The following is a 12,500-nucleotide window of genomic DNA, read 5'->3' as shown; positions in this document are numbered from 1 at the left end:
TGTGTGTGTGTTTGACAGTCAGAGCCTGTGTGGAGGTGGCTGTGAGTGTCTAACCACTGGACATGTTGGGGAGTGTTTTTTGTAGTTTTCCTATATGTTGTTTGTATTATATGTCACAATGTCCACCTCATGAGGAGTACAGATGTCATTCAGCCAAGGGACTGTGTTGGCAAGCCATACCCCTACATCTGGCAAAAGGCCTGGTGAACAAAGTATGCAACCCTACTATTACCTGGAATACGTTCTGAACCCATGTGTCATACGCAAACACACTTGCCTAGAATATCCCGCTATGTTGCTAGTACCCTGCACATTGATGACAGATAGTAGGCATGGTGTGATTGCAGTGGGCTGCAGAGGGCATGTCACCCTGTCCAGCAGTACAATAGGTACATAATTGCGGACAATGTGCCTTCACTATGTTCCCCACTGGATGCCTGCAACATATGTGGTGCCATCAAATGTGATCCTCACAGGCCATACAATGCCTTACACACATGCCCTATATAGACAGATGCCACTGACACCAGGGAATACATGTATCATGCTATCAATACAGGTGCAGGGTCAACCTGCTGTCTATTAGCAGGTCCTGCCACACCAGGCCAGTATTGGCATATCTGATGATAACAGTCTGTGTACACAACATGTGCCAGCCAAACCAGGTGCACTTGTACATGTCACTGTACATTATTGTGGGACATGCACATCCCAGGCAATGTCCATGTCAAGGACTATCAAACACAGACATGGCATGCATTGCAAAGCAATGGTCATACACAATGATAACAAGGATGACAGGACAGTTCATACAATACCCATCTGTGTGGGACATTGCAAACACTACACCCCTGAACCACACTGCACACCATTGTTGGGTGGCGTGATGCCAAGGGTTACCCCTCACCCAGTCTTGTACAGCCATCTTACACAGCCAACCACTACACACCCATGAAGCAATGCACACATGCATGTCAGTACTGGCACTTTGTGTCTGCGTATGGGGTATGATGCTCGCAACCACAGTCACACCCAGTATAACTCCCATTGGCATACCGACTGATGTCAGACAGGTTCACATGCCCTAGCCCATAGAACCTGTGGTGCATGTATTGTCTGTGTATTACTGTAGTGTGGCAAACTAAGTAGTTAGGAAGTGTATTTGTGAGCCTGGCAAAGTGTGGCAATGTGTCTGAGTCCCTTAGAGAGTGTGGTTGTATTGACAATGACATCCGTTCATGTGGACAGCCATGTGTGCTACACCTAATGTATGTCTACTATATCTCTGTTGCAGATGTCGTTCACTAGCACACATATATATTCTTACAGCACACCAACATGTCAGCTATGTGGCACATGGAGTAACTGCATACACTTGTAATAGTAATGGCTAGTCAGTCAGGGGTTTGAACCCCTGTACTGGTAGGTGTGTGACAGACAATGATTAGGTTTTAGTCTCCAAGCCCTTCTCTGATGTACTTTGCCTCTGTCTGTCCTTCCCACACACTCGCTGGTAGATGTGGAGTTGTACACCTGCTCAGCAGCAGCTTGTGTTTTGTAAGTGATGGTCATGATCAGGTGATGGCTTCTGCACCTATTGCAGTCCTCCTCTAGCTGACTGCATGTGGAACAGCTGTGGTGACGTTCCCGTAGCCAATCACATGGAAACACAGTACAATATCTAGGAAAATCATGTTGATGTTTGCCCATGACAGTCGCTGTGAGTGGAACCTGGATCTGGTGTTTGGAAAACAGCATCACAGATGATATCTGGATATTCCTCAAACAATATACATGGTGGAAATAGCCTAAAGACAGGAGAGTGATGTGCCAGACATGACTACAGCATGTAAGTGTTGGATCCACAGATAGGTACAACAAAAGCAGCAATACCAAAACGCTAGCTGCTAAATCCCACAGTCTAAATCAGCTTCAAGATAGTTCAGTAAACCAAAATGAACACTTTTGTTCATAAAACAAAGAGTAGTTTATTGACAAAATTGGTTAAGCGCTTTTGCCCGCTGTGCGAGCTTCTTCAGAACAACAATTAATTAATTAAGAATCCATTAAATAGTAAAATTGGCGCCAAAATTGCGCTGACTAATAAAATGAATGAATACAGATAAAAGCATTGCATACTTTTCTGTGCTAAAATCCAATGTTGCTCAATGATCTAATAAAAGTACAGGTTTAATTGAAATAAAATCATTAATTCCAGGGAAGTTAATGGCATCAGTATAGATTTGCCACCATAGTTCCCTATAAGCTGAATAATTTTTGTGATTGCCTCCTCTAGGGTTTTGCTTAACTATTTCTATGATGGCAAATTTAAAAAAATGATTAATACCTTGTTCAATAATATGCCTGCTGAGAGCATTCCTGGTATCCTTCTTCCTTATACAATATAAGTCGGAATAAATTCTTTGCCTAAATTGTCGTTCTGTCTTTCCTATATAATAAGACTGACAGTACTGACAAACTGCAATGTACACTAACATTGTCAATCTACAGTTACCTTTTGAAAAAGATATCTTAGTACGATTGTTAAGGTCTAAGGTAATGTTACTACTTTCAAGAATAAATGAACATTGATGGCAAGTACCACATTTGGATGTATGGCTCTTATTAGACTGACCGAAACTGGCTTCTCCTTGTAAGATGTTTTTTTAATTTCTACCCATTTTGTAAACAAATTTGGGTTTAAAGCCAAAATTATTTAATATGTCTTGATTTGACGTCAATATTTGCCAATTCTTAATAATAATATTTTCCACAGCATGGCAATAAGGGCCATATTCTACAATAAGAGCTGTATTATAACATTCCAACCTCTTAGTAGATTTCAAATTTTCCTTAATATTATTGTTTATTTCTACTGATGTTATGCAGTTATCAGAACCTGTGGGGTGTATAGAATTTAACCCCAACAAAGGTACATATTTCTTCCCCCATTGATTTGTTACATAAGATGCAATATCTTCTAGGATAATGGTGCTATATCCTCTGTCATAAAAAAGAGACTTAATAAGTGAGATCTCGTCCAACATATCAGAATGGCAGGATGTCATTCTTATAGCTCTTATGCATTGCCCTTTGAAAATATTTCTTTTCATGTTTGTAGGATGGTAACTATTGTAATCTAAATATGAATTAGTAAAGGTAGACTTCCTATACACTGTAGATTTAAAACTCATTGTGTCTAGAGAAATGAATGTATCTAAGTACGGTACACCTGTGCTGTTGTAAACAGAAGTGAATTTTAAAAAGCTACTACTGATGTTCAAATAACTAATAAAGGACTCAAAATGAGAAACATCACCCTTCCATAATATATATATGTCATCTAGAAAGCGTGAGTAGTATAAAATGTACTTATTATGTACACTGTTAAAGACATGGTTCTCCTCCCAATCAAGTATAACTAAATTGGCAAAAAGGGGGGCACATGCCGCCCCCATTGCCACCCCTCTAGTTTGCTTGAAGATCTCCCCTTCATAATAAATGAAGTTATTTTCCAGTACTATACTCATGAGTTCTGTGAACAGGGAGATTTTTTCCCAACTCAGCTGTGTATGTTTCCTCAGACTTCTCAAGAATGCCTCTAACCCTTCATCCATCGGTATACAGCGAAATAAATCTATAACATCAATGGAACTAAATAGTAGGTTTTCTTTATTAATATTGACTGGGTATTTTTTTTAAAAAATCCCAGGAATCTTTTACTTTTACTTTCTTGTACTTTCATTAGATCATTGAGCAACATTGGATTTTAGCACAGAAAAGTATGCAATGCTTTTATCTGTATTCATTCATTTTATTAGTCAGCGCAATTTTGGCGCCAATTTTACTATTTAATGGATTCTTAATTAATTAATTGTTGTTCTGAAGAAGCTCACACAGCGAGCGAAAGCGCTTAACCAATTTTGTCAATAAACTACTCTTTGTTTTATGAACAGAAGTGTTCATTTTGGTTTACTGAACTATCTTGAAGCTGATTTAGACTGTGGGATTTAGCAGCTAGCGTTTTGGTATTGCTGCTTTTGTTGTACCTAGCATGTAAGTATTGCTATGCTTCATTGAGACTACTGCCAGTTTAACAAGTTGTGTGTGGTAATGGCTATACTGCATGTTTTAAAACTAACAAGACAGTGCTCTGTTTGTGAGGGAACCTCCATCTGTAGGGCCATCTGTGGACTGGTCAGTGTGTGGAATCATTTGTTTCTTGTGTTACTCACTGAACACACATCTGTGAACTGCAGAAGCATAGTGTAAGGATTGCAGTCAGTACAAGGTGATAGGGATGAGAGTTACTGCCATCGCATCCCTGATTGGACATATGTCACATGAAACAGTGGTATGACAGTCAATGTCTGAGGTTCTCACAGTGACATGCCAATAAGGGGCCACTGTTCATAGCTGCAGTCACAAATCGTCTACACTTTGTACAGATGTCATGCAGTATATATGCATGTGTTGTGCTCCCTCTGCAAATGTATGCCATCTGTTGTGTTGGGTTGATGGTCATATCTGTGCATGCTGTTATAAGTAATCCTCAATGCTTTTGGCTATTACTAAGCCATATCTGTGTTAAAACTGCAACACCATAGGCTGTATGGGATTGGAGGTCCCGGCGGAACCTCCTGTCCCGCTTCAGCTGGCCATGGCACCGGGCACCAGCACATCTGGGGCCCAGTCTTGGACCTCCACCTCTGTTGGCTCTGCACCACCTTCTGGTGGAACCGCCACCGAGGATGGGGCTTGACCTCACTGGGAGCAGGTCCAGACAGGAACTTGTCTGCTGTTGTACAGTCTCAGATGTGGTGCGTAGGGGGCTCAATAAGGGGTTTTGAGGCCAGCTACGCCAGCTCAAGGGCAGAGTGTCACATTTAGAAAGTGAGCCTGCCCCTCCTAGACAGCCCCAGCACAGCCAGCTTTGCGGCTGTTTTGGTGCAGTGATGGCTGCCCATGGATGGGGACCTCTGTCCCACTGTTCCCATCTGGGGGCTAATGGGCTTGTGACTGTCAAACACCCCTCCCCGTCCAAGGTGTATCCCCCCACATGTGTCATATACCGACCCTGTATGCTGCCTTGTCTGTCATCCTACCCAACCTATCCTCCATGAGCATACCTACCCTCCTTCCCCCACATCCCACTCTCAACCTATGGAAACAACAGGCCAATCTGTTCCTTGAACAACATCTGCCCCATACTACATAGCTGTCCATTTCACACACATGTCCACTGGACACATGTAACCTTTTTAATTTGCATCACAACATACTCCAGTTGCCCTCACCCCTGTCACTCAGGTACATGATCCTGGTATGCACATGACTCCTAAATGTTGCAAGTACATGTGACGCAGATGACCCCATTGTACACACAACACTACCGGTCCCTCTATGGTTACCCCATTTACCTTTTTCATGATGATGATGATGTCGCACACAGCACCTTGCAAGAGTACTGTTCTCACATAATGATTGGACAGGAACTGTTGTGTTAACTCATTACAGCTGAGTGACATCTCCAGGTGTTTCTGCAGTTACCTCCTACTGCTCCTCTAGGCGTCAAATATTGCCTCTTCATGTTTGCAATAAAAATTCCAAAACTGTGCTACATACAAGGTATCAGCATATTTTATCTTGAAGCATACATGATGGCAAACACAACTGTATTGGTATATGACCTCTGACAATTAGTATTTGTTAGAACGGTAAGGTGATAGCTTCATTTTTAAAGGCTGAAGCCACGCCCACTGGGGGTTAAAAGTACACACTCAAAAGAGCTGTAGTGGAGGGAATGAGTTAATGTAAATAAAATGCACAGAGTGTTGCATTTGGCCAATGTACAAATGTTTGCATGTATTAATGACACATACCTGTCTGAGGGAGTCTTGATATTAAATAGCCTTATAAGACTATCTGCAAATATATAGAGCTGAGTATATTTTTCTGTATTATTCTGTATTATAGAGCTAAATTGTTGCTTAGATATCTGTTGTCTTACTGTTCTGCAAATATACAGAGATCAGTATATATTTTTTGGTTTTAAAATTTGCACTGTGATTCCTCACATCTCTGTTGAAACTGTCTTCCCCACCCCCCTCATTTTCTGCCTTGTCTTCAGCTGATATAACTGTTTTTTATAGCTTGTGTGTTGCTTAACTCAAAGTTCCCTTAATTTGACCTGTTAATAACAGCCTGCATTTAAATTGGAACCTGTGTACTGAGAGACAGCCTTACAAGACTATCTGCAAATATATAGAGCTGAGTATATTTTTCTGTATTATTCTGTATTATAGAGCTAAATTGTTGCTTAGATATCTGTTGTCTTACTGTTCTGCAAATATACAGAGATCAGTATATATTTTTGGTTTTAAAATTTGCACTGTGATTCCTCACATCTCTGTTGAAACTGTCTTCCCCACCCCCCTCATTTTCTGCCTTGTCTTCAGCTGATATAACTGTTTTTATAGCTTGTGTGTTGCTTAAATCAAAGTTCCCTTAATTTAACCTGTTAATAACAGCCTGCATTTAAATTGGAACCTGTGTACTGAGAGACAGCCTTACAAGACTATCTGCAAATATATAGAGCTGAGTATATTTTTCTGTATTATTCTGTATTATAGAGCTAAATTGTTGCTTAGATATCTGTTGTCTTATTGTTCTGCAATTATACAGCTATCAGTATATATATTTTTTGGTTTTAAAATTTGCACTGTGATTCCTCACATCTCTGTTGAAACTGTCTTCCCCCACCCCCATTTTCTGCCTTGTCTTCAGCTGATATAACTGTTTTTATAGCTTGTGTGTTGCTTAACTCAAAATTCCCTTAATTTGACCTGTTAATAACAGCCTGCATTTAAATTGGAACCTGTGTACTGAGAGACAGCCTTACAAGACTATCTGCAAATATATAGAGCTGAGTATATTTTTCTGTATTATTCTGTATTATAGAGCTAAATTGTTGCTTAGATATCTGTTGTCTTACTGTTCTGCAAATATACAGAGATCAGTATATATTTTTTGGTTTTAAAATTTGCACTGTGATTCCTCACATCTCTGTTGAAACTGTCCCCCCCCCCTCATTTTCTGCCTTGTCTTCAGCTGATATAACTGTTTTTTATAGCTTGTGTGTTGCTTAACTCAAAGTTCCCTTAATTTGACCTGTTAATAACAGCCTGCATTTAAATTGGAACCTGTGTACTGAGAGACAGCCTTACAAGACTATCTGCAAATATATAGAGCTGAGTATATTTTTCTGTATTATTCTGTATTATAGAGCTAAATTGTTGCTTAGATATCTGTTGTCTTACTGTTCTGCAAATATACAGAGATCAGTATATATTTTTTGGTTTTAAAATTTGCACTGTGATTCCTCACATCTCTGTTGAAACTGTCTTCCCCACCCCCTCATTTTCTGCCTTGTCTTCAGCTGATATAACTGTTTTTATAGCTTGTGTGTTGCTTAACTCAAAGTTCCCTTAATTTGACCTGTTAATAACAGCCTGCATTTAAATTGGAACCTGTGTACTGAGAGACAGCCTTACAAGACTATCTGCAAATATATAGAGCTGAGTATATTTTTCTGTATTATTCTGTATTATAGAGCTAAATTGTTGCTTAGATATCTGTTGTCTTACTGTTCTGCAAATATACAGAGATCAGTATATATTTTTTTGGTTTTAAAATTTGCACTGTGATTCCTCACATCTCTGTTGAAACTGTCTTCCCCACCCCCTCATTTTCTGCCTTGTCTTCAGCTGATATAACTGTTTTTATAGCTTGTGTGTTGCTTAACTCAAAGTTCCCTTAATTTGACCTGTTAATAACAGCCTGCATTTAAATTGGAACCTGTGTACTGAGAGACAGCCTTACAAGACTATCTGCAAATATATAGAGCTGAGTATATTTTTCTGTATTATTCTGTATTATAGAGCTAAATTGTTGCTTAGATATCTGTTGTCTTACTGTTCTGCAAATATACAGAGATCAGTATATTTTTTTTGGTTTAAAATTTGCACTGCGATTCCTCACATCTCTTTTGAAACTGTCCCCCCCTATTTTCTGCCTTGTCTTCAGCTGATATAACTGTTTTTATAGCTTGTGTGTTGCTTAACTCAAAGTTCCCTTAATTTGACCTGTTAATAACAGCCTGCATTTAAATTGGAACCTGTGTACTGAGAGACAGCCTTACAAGACTATCTGCAAATATATAGAGCTGAGTATATTTTTCTGTATTATTCTGTATTATAGAGCTAAATTGTTGCTTAGATATCTGTTGTCTTACTGTTCTGCAAATATACAGAGATCAGTATATATTTTTTGGTTTTAAAATTTGCACTGTGATTCCTCACATCTCTGTTGAAACTGTCTTCCCAACCCCCCCTCATTTTCTGCCTTGTCTTCAGCTGATATAACTGTTTTTATAGCTTGTGTGTTGCTTAACTCAAAGTTCCCTTAATTTGACCTGTTAATAACAGCCTGCATTTAAATTGGAACCTGTGTACTGAGAGACAGCCTTACAAGACTATCTGCAAATATATAGAGCTGAGTATATTTTTCTGTATTATTCTGTATTATAGAGCTAAATTGTTGCTTAGATATCTGTTGTCTTACTGTTCTGCAAATATACAGAGATCAGTATATATTTTTGGTTTTAAAATTTGCACTGTGATTCCTCACATCTCTGTTGAAACTGTCTTAACTTCACCCCTCATTTTCTGCCTTGTCTTCAGCTGATATAACTGTTTTTATAGCTTGTGTGTTGCTTAACTCAAAGTTCCCTTAATTTGACCTGTTAATAACAGCCTGCATTTAAATTGGAACCTGTGTACTGAGAGACAGCCTTACAAGACTATCTGCAAATATATAGAGCTGAGTATATTTTTCTGTATTATTCTGTATTATAGAGCTAAATTGTTGCTTAGATATCTGTTGTCTTACTGTTCTGCAAATATACAGAGATCAGTATATATTTTTTTGGTTTTAAAATTTGCACTGTGATTCCTCACATCTCTGTTGAAACTGTCTTCCCCACCCCCCTCATTTTCTGCCTTGTCTTCAGCTGATATAACTGGTTTTTATAGCTTGTGTGTTGCTTAACTCAAAGTTCCTTAATTTGACCTGTTAATAACAGCCTGCATTTAAATTGGAACCTGTGTACTGAGAGACAGCCTTACAAGACTATCTGCAAATATATAGAGCTGAGTATATTTTTCTGTATTATTCTGTATTATAGAGCTAAATTGTTGCTTAGATATCTGTTGTCTTACTGTTCTGCAAATATACAGAGATCAGTATATATATTTTTGGTTTTAAAATTTGCACTGTGATTCCTCACATCTCTGTTGAAACTGTCTTCACTACCCCCCTCATTTTCTGCCTTGTCTTCAGCTGATATAACTGTTTTTATAGCTTGTGTGTTGCTTAACTCAAAGTTCCCTTAATTTGACCTGTTAATAACAGCCTGCATTTAAATTGGAACCTGTGTACTGAGAGACAGCCTTACAAGACTATCTGCAAATATATAGAGCTGAGTATATTTTTCTGTATTATTCTGTATTATAGAGCTAAATTGTTGCTTAGATATCTGTTGTCTTACTGTTCTGCAAATATACAGAGATCAGTATATTTTTTTGGTTTTAAAATTTGCACTGTGATTCCTCACATCTCTGTTGAAACTGTCTTCCCCACCCCTCATTTTCTGCCTTGTCTTCAGCTGATATAACTGGTTTTTATAGCTTGTGTGTTGCTTAACTCAAAGTTCCCTTAATTTGACCTGTTAATAACAGCCTGCATTTAAATTGGAACCTGTGTACTGAGAGACAGCCTTACAAGACTATCTGCAAATATATAGAGCTGAGTATATTTTTCTGTATTATTCTGTATTATAGAGCTAAATTGTTGCTTAGATATCTGTTGTCTTACTGTTCTGCAAATATACAGAGATCAGTATATATTTTTTGTTTTAAAATTTGCACTGTGATTCCTCACATCTCTGTTGAAACTGTCTTCCCACCCCCCCTCATTTTCTGCCTTGTCTTCAGCTGATATAACTGTTTTTATAGCTTGTGTGTTGCTTAACTCAAAGTTCCCTTAATTTGACCTGTTAATAACAGCCTGCATTTAAATTGGAACCTGTGTACTGAGAGACAGCCTTACAAGACTATCTGCAAATATATAGAGCTGAGTATATTTTTCTGTATTATTCTGTATTATAGAGCTAAATTGTTGCTTAGATATCTGTTGTCTTACTGTTCTGCAAATATACAGAGATCAGTATATATTTTTTGTTTTAAATATTGCACTGTGATTCCTCACATCTCTGTTGAAACTGTCTTCCCCACCCCCTCATTTTCTGCCTTGTCTTCAGCTGATATAACTGTTTTTATAGCTTGTGTGTTGCTTAACTCAAAGTTCCCTTAATTTGACCTGTTAATAACAGCCTGCATTTAAATTGGAACCTGTGTACTGAGAGACAGCCTTACAAGACTATCTGCAAATATATAGAGCTGAGTATATTTTTCTGTATTATTCTGTATTATAGAGCTAAATTGTTGCTTAGATATCTGTTGTCTTACTGTTCTGCAAATATACAGAGATCAGTATATATTTTTTGGTTTTAAAATTTGCACTGTGATTCCTCACATCTCTGTTGAAACTGTCTTCCCAACCCCCCCTCATTTTCTGCCTTGTCTTCAGCTGATATAACTGTTTTTATAGCTTGTGTGTTGCTTAACTCAAAGTTCCCTTAATTTGACCTGTTAATAACAGCCTGCATTTAAATTGGAACCTGTGTACTGAGAGACAGCCTTACAAGACTATCTGCAAATATATAGAGCTGAGTATATTTTTCTGTATTATTCTGTATTATAGAGCTAAATTGTTGCTTAGATATCTGTTGTCTTACTGTTCTGCAAATATACAGAGATCAGTATATATTTTTTGGTTTTAAAATTTGCACTGTGATTCCTCACATCTCTGTTGAAACTGTCTTCCCCACCCTCATTTTCTGCCTTGTCTTCAGCTGATATAACTGTTTTTATAGCTTGTGTGTTGCTTAACTCAAAGTTCCCTTAATTTGACCTGTTAATAACAGCCTGCATTTAAATTGGAACCTGTGTACTGAGAGACAGCCTTACAAGACTATCTGCAAATATATAGAGCTGAGTATATTTTTCTGTATTATTCTGTATTATAGAGCTAAATTGTTGCTTAGATATCTGTTGTCTTACTGTTCTGCAAATATACAGAGATCAGTATATATTTTTTGGTTTTAAAATTTGCACTGTGATTCCTCACATCTCTGTTGAAACTGTCTTCCCCACCCCCCTCATTTTCTGCCTTGTCTTCAGCTGATATAACTGTTTTTATAGCTTGTGTGTTGCTTAACTCAAAGTTCCCTTAATTTGACCTGTTAATAACAGCCTGCATTTAAATTGGAACCTGTGTACTGAGAGACAGCCTTACAAGACTATCTGCAAATATATAGAGCTGAGTATATTTTTCTGTATTATTCTGTATTATAGAGCTAAATTGTTGCTTAGATATCTGTTGTCTTACTGTTCTGCAAATATACAGAGATCAGTATATATTTTTTTGGTTTTAAAATTTGCACTGTGATTCCTCACATCTCTGTTGAAACTGTCTTCACTACCCCCCTCATTTTCTGCCTTGTCGTCAGCTGATATAACTGTTTTTATAGCTTGTGTGTTGCTTAACTCAAAGTTCCCTTAATTTGACCTGTTAATAACAGCCTGCATTTAAATTGGAACCTGTGTACTGAGAGACAGCCTTACAAGACTATCTGCAAATATATAGAGCTGAGTATATTTTTCTGTATTATTCTGTATTATAGAGCTAAATTGTTGCTTAGATATCTGTTGTCTTACTGTTCTGCAAATATACAGAGATCAGTATATATATTTTTGGTTTTAAAATTTGCACTGTGATTCCTCACATCTCTGTTGAAACTGTCTTCCCCACCCCACCCCATTTTCTGCCTTGTCTTCAGCTGATATAACTGGTTTTTATAGCTTGTGTGTTGCTTAACTCAAAGTTCCCTTAATTTGACCTGTTAATAACAGCCTGCATTTAAATTGGAACCTGTGTACTGAGAGACAGCCTTACAAGACTATCTGCAAATATATAGAGCTGAGTATATTTTTCTGTATTATTCTGTATTATAGAGCTAAATTGTTGCTTAGATATCTGTTGTCTTACTGTTCTGCAAATATACAGAGATCAGTATATATTTTTTGGTTTTAAAATTTGCACTGTGATTCCTCACATCTCTGTTGAAACTGTCTTCCCCACCCCTCATTTTCTGCCTTGTCGTCAGCTGATATAACTGTTTTTATAGCTTGTGTGTTGCTTAACTCAAAGTTCCCTTAATTTGACCTGTTAATAACAGCCTGCATTTAAATTGGAACCTGTGTACTGAGAGACAGCCTTACAAGATAGCTTGTTTTTTTTGTTTTGCTTTTTTAAATTTT

The sequence above is a fragment of the Protopterus annectens genome, chromosome 4.part0 (genome assembly GCF_019279795.1).
Source record: "Protopterus annectens isolate FY-2018-M chromosome 4.part0, PAN1.0, whole genome shotgun sequence".
Classification (NCBI taxonomy): domain Eukaryota; kingdom Metazoa; phylum Chordata; order Ceratodontiformes; family Protopteridae; genus Protopterus; species Protopterus annectens.
Note: the sequence above shows the minus strand (reverse complement) of the source record.